Source organism: Chrysochloris asiatica, unplaced genomic scaffold (assembly GCF_000296735.1).
Source record: "Chrysochloris asiatica unplaced genomic scaffold, ChrAsi1.0 scaffold00225, whole genome shotgun sequence".
Taxonomy (NCBI): Eukaryota; Metazoa; Chordata; class Mammalia; order Afrosoricida; family Chrysochloridae; genus Chrysochloris; species Chrysochloris asiatica.
This window is the reverse complement of record NW_006408743.1, coordinates 1,900,649-1,907,687: the sequence shown is the minus strand read 5'-3', so window position 1 is coordinate 1,907,687 and position 7,039 is coordinate 1,900,649. Positions and strand designations below refer to the sequence as shown.

Here is a 7,039-nt window from a genome sequence, read left to right as displayed (position 1 = left end):
TTCTGCTCCCATAAAGATTTACAGCCTCAGAAACCCTGTACAGGGTCGCTATGAGTCGGAACCGACTCCACGGCACATAACAACAACAACAACAACACTGTAGTGCTGTAAGATAAGCACTGGATCACGACTTCCAATCTAGCAGCTCAAAACTCACTAGCTGCTCCTCGGAAACCCTATACAGGGTTGTTATGATTCGAAACTGACTTCACGGAACTTAACAAAAATAAGCACTCATCTACCTAGACTTATTGACTCTTATTGGTCCATTGTATGTGCTATTTAACTAGGAGAAAATGGTGTGGTTTAGATGACTTAGACTTTCAGAAGCAATACAGTTCTTAAGGAAACCTTGAAGTAGGCATTAGAATATGAACATATTACATTATTAAAATCATAAAGGTGTATGGGAGGCAGGGTAGGTGTGATGTGTGTATCTGTCTGAGTATGTGTATATATGTGAATGCATATTTGCATACCATATTTTTAGTTACAGAAAACACTTATAGCATAACTTCTTCTAATGGAAGCAGAAGGCATGCAAATGTAACTGAGAGAAGGAATGAAAGGAGAATGAGTCTCTGAAAGATGATAAAGAATGATTCCATAGCTAGAAAACAAAATAAAAGCTATGTAGAAATAAATAATTTTCTAATATATGCCAACCTTACTCTTCCCCACTTTCAAACTCTGACTTTATGTGTTTCGTATATTCCCGTGCTACACAAGAAAAAAAAAAAAAAAATTACTAAGGAAACAAAATTTTGTACATGTTCACACATATCTAAGTAAATTAAGAGGCGCAATGAGGCAGTAATTTAGGAGTTCCAAAAGATAGAAGAATCATTGGTGGCTTCTAAAATAACTAAGGTCCTGAAGAGAAATTCTTTCCCAGGAAAAACACATAAGAATGTTCTGTTATTTCTTCTAAGTAGATACAAAAAGAATCAACATAGATTAAGCAATATCACCCATAAATTCTTTGTTCCTTTAAAAAATTATCCATATGAAACCAAACTGAAAATATTTACCTTTAAGTAAAACTGAGAAGTAAAGGTAGAGGTCTCAGTTTTAAGGTAATTAGGTGTCCTGGTGTGGTGCTATGGCTTAATGTGCTGTACTGCAATGTCGGTCTGAACTGCAATGTAGGCACTTCAAGCTTACCAATTGCTCCTAGGAAACCCTATACAAAGTTTCTATGGGTTGGAACTGACTCGATGGCACTTAACAATGACAACAACAACAACCCTAAAGCTAGATTAGTGGGAATGAAGCAATTTTGAAAATGTTGACATATTGTGAAAATTTTAATTAATATTACTGAACAACATACATGCTATTGTTGTTAGGTGCTGTAGAGTTGGTTCCTACTCATAAGGACCCTATGCAAAACAGAATGAAATACTGCACAATCTTGAACCATCCTCACAATTATTATACTTCAGCCCGTTGTGCTGCCACTGTGCCAATCCATCTCATTTGATCTCTCTTTTTCAGTGACCCTCCATTTTACAAAGCATGATGTTCCTCTGAAGGAAGTGTTTCCTCTGGATAACATGTCCTCATTTTGAGTTGTGCCCCAAAATTGCATACCAAAGGTCTTGATTTGTAAATATTTTAAATGCTCTTTACTTTCAGCAAGCAAGGTTGTATCATTTGCATAATGCAGGCTGTTAATGAGTCTTCCTATGATCTTGATGCCACATTGTTCTTCATGTAATCCAACTTCTCAAATTATTTGCTCATTGTACAGATTAAGTATGGTGAAAGGATACAACATTGGTTTAGACCATTCATGATTTTAAGCTATTCAATATTTTCTTGTTCTATTCAAATAACTGTCTTTTGATCTCTGTACAGGTTATACATGAGGGAATTTAAGTCTTCTGGAACCCATTCTTCAAAATGTTATTCATAGCTTGTCATGATCCACACAGTCAAAAGTCTTTGCATAATCAACAAGGCACAAGCAAACATCTTTTATGTGTTTTCTCCTTTCAGTCAAGATCCAGCTGACCTGAGCAATGATATCTACCATTCCATGTCCTCTTCTGAATCTGGCTTGAATTTCTGCAGTTCCTTGTTGATGTACTAAGGTACTCATTTTTTAATTATCATCAGCAAAAATTTTCTTGTGTGTGATATTAATTATATCATTTGATGATTTCTGAATTCCATTAGGTCACGTCTCTTTGAAATGGGCACAGATATGGATCTTTTCCAATCAGTTGGTCAGGTAACTTGTCTTGAAATGTCTTGGCATATATGAGTGATCCCTTCCATTGCTGAATCAGTTTGTTGAAAGATTTCTTTTTTTAAAACTGGTAAAATTATTTACTGATATAGAGCATGACAATTTATGATACAAAATGGTTACAGTGGGTAGAGGATAACTTCACTTTTGATTTTAGAAATATTGAAATACCAAGATGCTTAGAAAACACTAGGTAATATACCAAAATATCAACTAATATTTATTTTTGTTCAGTGATTCAATATTTTTCCCTTTGCTTTTATGTATTTTTGGCAACATGATTATTTCAGAAACAAAAATGGAAAGTTATGAAATGCACAGAAAATGGACCCCAGAAAGTCAAAGAGGAACCAAAGCAGTCAAGGTCTAAAATCCAAAACAGGTTAGACAGGGCCAAATGTGCTACATTGTTTTCTGTATTTATCAGCCTACTTCCTCAATATGTGATACTGTCATCAATGTGAACATTTAGCAAGACTCTACAGAAATATTTTTAGCAGACAGAAAAACGATGCCAACAACGTTGGTTTTGAGTTGCTGTAACATACACTGTTTTATAGTTAATATTTAAAATTATTTTACCATCATACCAAAGACCAAAAACATTTCTTTGTTCTGCCTTGTGCGACCAAGAAAAAAATGAACTATTACCTTTATTGCTCCCAATAAGAAAATATTTGATGGAACAGTCCTCACTCCTTGTGAGCCCAAGTCAATTTAAACTCAATCAATCAGTCCCAATCCTAAAGGTTCCAACATTTCCCTGTTAGAGCAGGGGAAGAAAATCCATTTGGGGATAGTTACTTAAGATGCAGTAAGCTGTGTCTTCACTATGAGAATTGCCTGCTGTCAGGATTTTCTAGCTAATGTTTTTAACGAACTTGGACGTTTTGACCTTTTTGGCTTCCTAGTAGTCGAGTCCACCCCTCCTCCTTGCTTTTTATGTTTTCCTTCATTGCTGTTCACTTTCAGATCAACAAAGAAGCACCTTGAAGCCAAATGACAGAGCGACTTGAGGTAAATTTAAATTATTAACATTAAAGATTTACTTGTTTCAGAGAATGAAAATTATATGTTTGAAAATATGATGTATATGCTTCCTGGGATGACTTCTGAAGGAAGTAGTTCTTTTCAGTCAGTGTTTCAAGCTGAGACTGAATATCAGAAATTTTGGACCAGAAAAACTCTAATTTACTTAGCGGAACCTTTGTTTGCTTCAAGTAATGAAGGAAACCCAATTCTTCTGGGTGCAAAATGAGCAAGGCATGTCCTCTGCCATTTAGGCCTCCAGCTGTTCTACCCACACAATGAATACTCTTTAGGATCATCCCTAGGATCATATTGAGCAATCCAGTCAACTTCAGGAACATCCAGCCCTTGAGCTGCCACATCTGTACACAACAATATCCACAAATCTGTATGGCCAAATTGAAAGAATTTGGTCGTTCGCTTATTTTGCTTCTAAGCAAAATAAGCGAACGACCATATTCTTTCAATTAGCACATTTCTGTGCTTCTGCAGATCTAATTCTGCCCCCCATGACCAACCCATATATATGTGAATGTGGTGTGTCATTAGCAACTTAAGCACACCAAAAGTCTGCATGGCCAGTTCCCTAGTAGGTGAGAAAATAAGTACTCCTGTTCCATTCCTGGACATAAATTTTAGCTTAACAATAAGTTCAACTGCAGGTTATACCACTGCCTGTTTTTGCTGCTGCTAGAAGATCCCTGCCTCCCTGAAGTGGTCTGATACTTTTATGCTGAATTTCTGTCTTGTATGTAAAGCCCATTTCTTTTATCGCCTTCAGAGTGTTTTCAATCACAAGATTAGTTAGAGAAGTAAATGAAGAATTCTCATATGCTCTTGTCAGTCCCATGGGCAGGCTGAGCACTTTGCTGTCATCTTCTTCATCATCTGGCTTCTCTACTCTCTTCTCTGCTTCTGTAGAAACCTGGACACCACCCTCTTCAGATTCCTCTTTGTCTTAGTTTTTGCTTTTTTTGTGTGTCAGGCCAAGCAGCATCCCCCTTTTTTTTTTTCTCTTTTTCTTCTTTTTCTTTTTTGGTTCTGAATTGGGAGGCTGTGTTATTGCTTCTACCTTGGCCAAAATGGCGGATTGCTTTGAGGATTTTTAAAATGTTTACATTTCTCAATCCTTCTTTAGATATATCTCCATTTTGGTTTTGTGAAAATCCCACATTCATAGACTGCTTTAGGGAATTTTTATCTTTTCTACCTTTCACTGTTTCTTCAGGCAGATTTCCAATTTGGGCTTCTGATGGACATACAACCAATATCTCCTGTAGCTTTATGTTTTGCTGCCTCAATTTCAGGTTCTTCTTCTAGATCTTCTTGCACAGGAGTTTCATCCATAGGTGAGACATGATGTTGGAAGAATCTAAAGATTTCATTTTGTATTCCATCAATTCCAGGGTGTTTACCAATGTCTTCAGCGCAGCTTGAATTTCTACCTTCATTATCACCAGTTTTAGATCATATGACAGCTTTAGAAATCAGTGAACATTGACCTTTTCTTTTTGGTGACTCTCTATATAACATCCTTCTTTTTTTTTTTTTTAACTACTTTCTGCGTCATCCAGTATTTTTCCCATAAAATCCTTTAATATTGCAAATTGAGATTGGAATATTTTCTTCAATTCTTTTTGAGAAATGCAGAGATGTTCTTCCCTTTTGTTTTTCTAATGCCAGGTCTTTGAACATTTCATTATAACATTGGACTTTTTCTTCTGCAGATGCCCTTTGAAATTTTCTATTCTGTTATTTTACTTCCTCATTTTTAAAATTTACTTTTGCATCTCTGTACTGGAGAGCAATTTTCAGTCTCATCTGACATCCATTTTTGTCCTCTCTTTCCTGTTCTTTTTAATGACGTTTTGCTTTCTTCCTGTATGAGTTTCTTAAAGACATCCCACAACTCTTCTAGTCATTCATCATTAGTGTCTTAGGCATCAAATCTGTACTTCAGGTAGTCTCTAAATTCAGGTGGGATATATTCAAGGTCTTCTATTGGCTCCTATGGACTTGTTTAATTTTCTTCAGCTTCAACTTGAGTTTTGCATATGAGCAGCTGATGGTCTGTTCCACAGTCTGCCTCTGGCCTTATTTTAGCTAATAACTGAGTTTTTCCACTGACGTTTCCCATATGTGTAATCAGTTTGATTTCTTTGTGCTTCCTCCGTTGAGACACATGTGTGTAATTGTTTTATAGGTTTTTCAGTGAATACGTTGTTGGTCTTGTAAAATTCTATAATGTGATCTCACACATCATTTCTATTACCAAGACCATGTTTTACAACTACTGATCTTCTTTGTTTCAAGCTTTCAAATTTTAATCACGAGTAATTATCAATGCATCTTGATTGAACTTTTGATCAATTTCAAGTTGGTAGAATTCCTCAACTTCATCATCACTGGCTTTAGTGGTTGGTTCATACTTTTGAATAATAGTGCTATTAACTGGTATTCCTTGTAGATGTGGGTATTATCCTATCACATATGGCATTGTACTTCCAAATAGGTCTTAAATATTCTTTTTGACGATGTATGCGATGCCATTCCTCTTGAATTTGTTGTTGTGAACCATTAGTGAACCATGATTGTAAGATTCAAAATGGCCAAGACCAGTCCATTTCTACTCCCTAATGCTTATAATATCAATCTTTATGTATTCCACTTTAATTTTGACAACTTCCAATTTTCCTAGATTCATACTTTCTGCATTCTATGATGTGATTATTAATGGATATTTCAACTGTTTCTTCTCATTTTGAGTTGTGCCCCATTAGCAAATGAAGATTCTAAAAGCTTTACTTCATTCATGTCACCAAGGTCAACTCTAATTTGAGGTAACAGCTTGTTCCCAGTCATATTTTGAGCACCTTTCAACCTGAAGCACTCATCGTGTGGCACTATTCTCATAATGCTTTCATGCTATTCATAAAATTTTCATCTTCTGGTACTATATTTGACAATGTTGTTGTTAAGTGCTGTTGAGTCAGTTTTGATGCATAGCTACCTTATATAGCATTTCCAAATAGTAGCTGATGGGTTTCAACTGCCAACTTCATGGTTCATAGTCCAGTGTTTATCTTACATTGTCATATGAGGACTCCTACTAGTCATAAGGCTTTAAGTAGCTAAACATTCAGAAGTAGTCTAGTTCTCCTTCTTCCTCCTTTGTCTTAGTTTGGTAGCTCAACTGAAACCTGACCATCATGGGTGACACTGCTGGTATTTAAAATACCAGTCTCACAGCTTCCAGCATCACAGCAACATGCAAGCCACCATAGTATGACAAACTAACAGACGAGTGGCGGGAACAATGTACAGAAATTGTAAAGTGAGAATCTAATTTGCTGTGTAAGTTTTCACTAAAAATGCAATAAAATATTATAATAAAAAAAGTTAAAGGACACACATAAATGGAACTTAGAAAAAATGGTGAATTTTTATTTCAATGAGAACTCTTGGGCAGCTAATTCCAAGGTCAGCAGTTTGAAACTAGCAGCTGTTCCATAGGAGAAAGAGTAGGCTTTCTTTGCCTGTAAAGATTTACAGCCTTGGAAATCCTATGCAGGGTCACTATGAGTCAGAACTGACTTTATAGCACATAACCACCACCACTACCATGAGGACTATTATACATATTTGTCAAATATTACTCACTGGGCATTAATAAACAAATATCACTTAATTCATTTCTGCTTTCCAATATTTTCTTCATTTGTTTGTCAGTTTTTAAGTTTCTAGAAAAAATTATAT

The 7,039-nt window shown here is 35.7% G+C and overlaps 1 pseudogene; it reads right to left on the bottom strand.

Annotated features, from left to right (window-relative positions):
• Positions 1 to 3,084: 3,084 nt before the first annotated feature.
• LOC102839904 lies at positions 3,085 to 4,641 on the bottom strand (annotated as a pseudogene).
• Between the last annotated feature and the right edge of the window lie 2,398 nt (positions 4,642 to 7,039).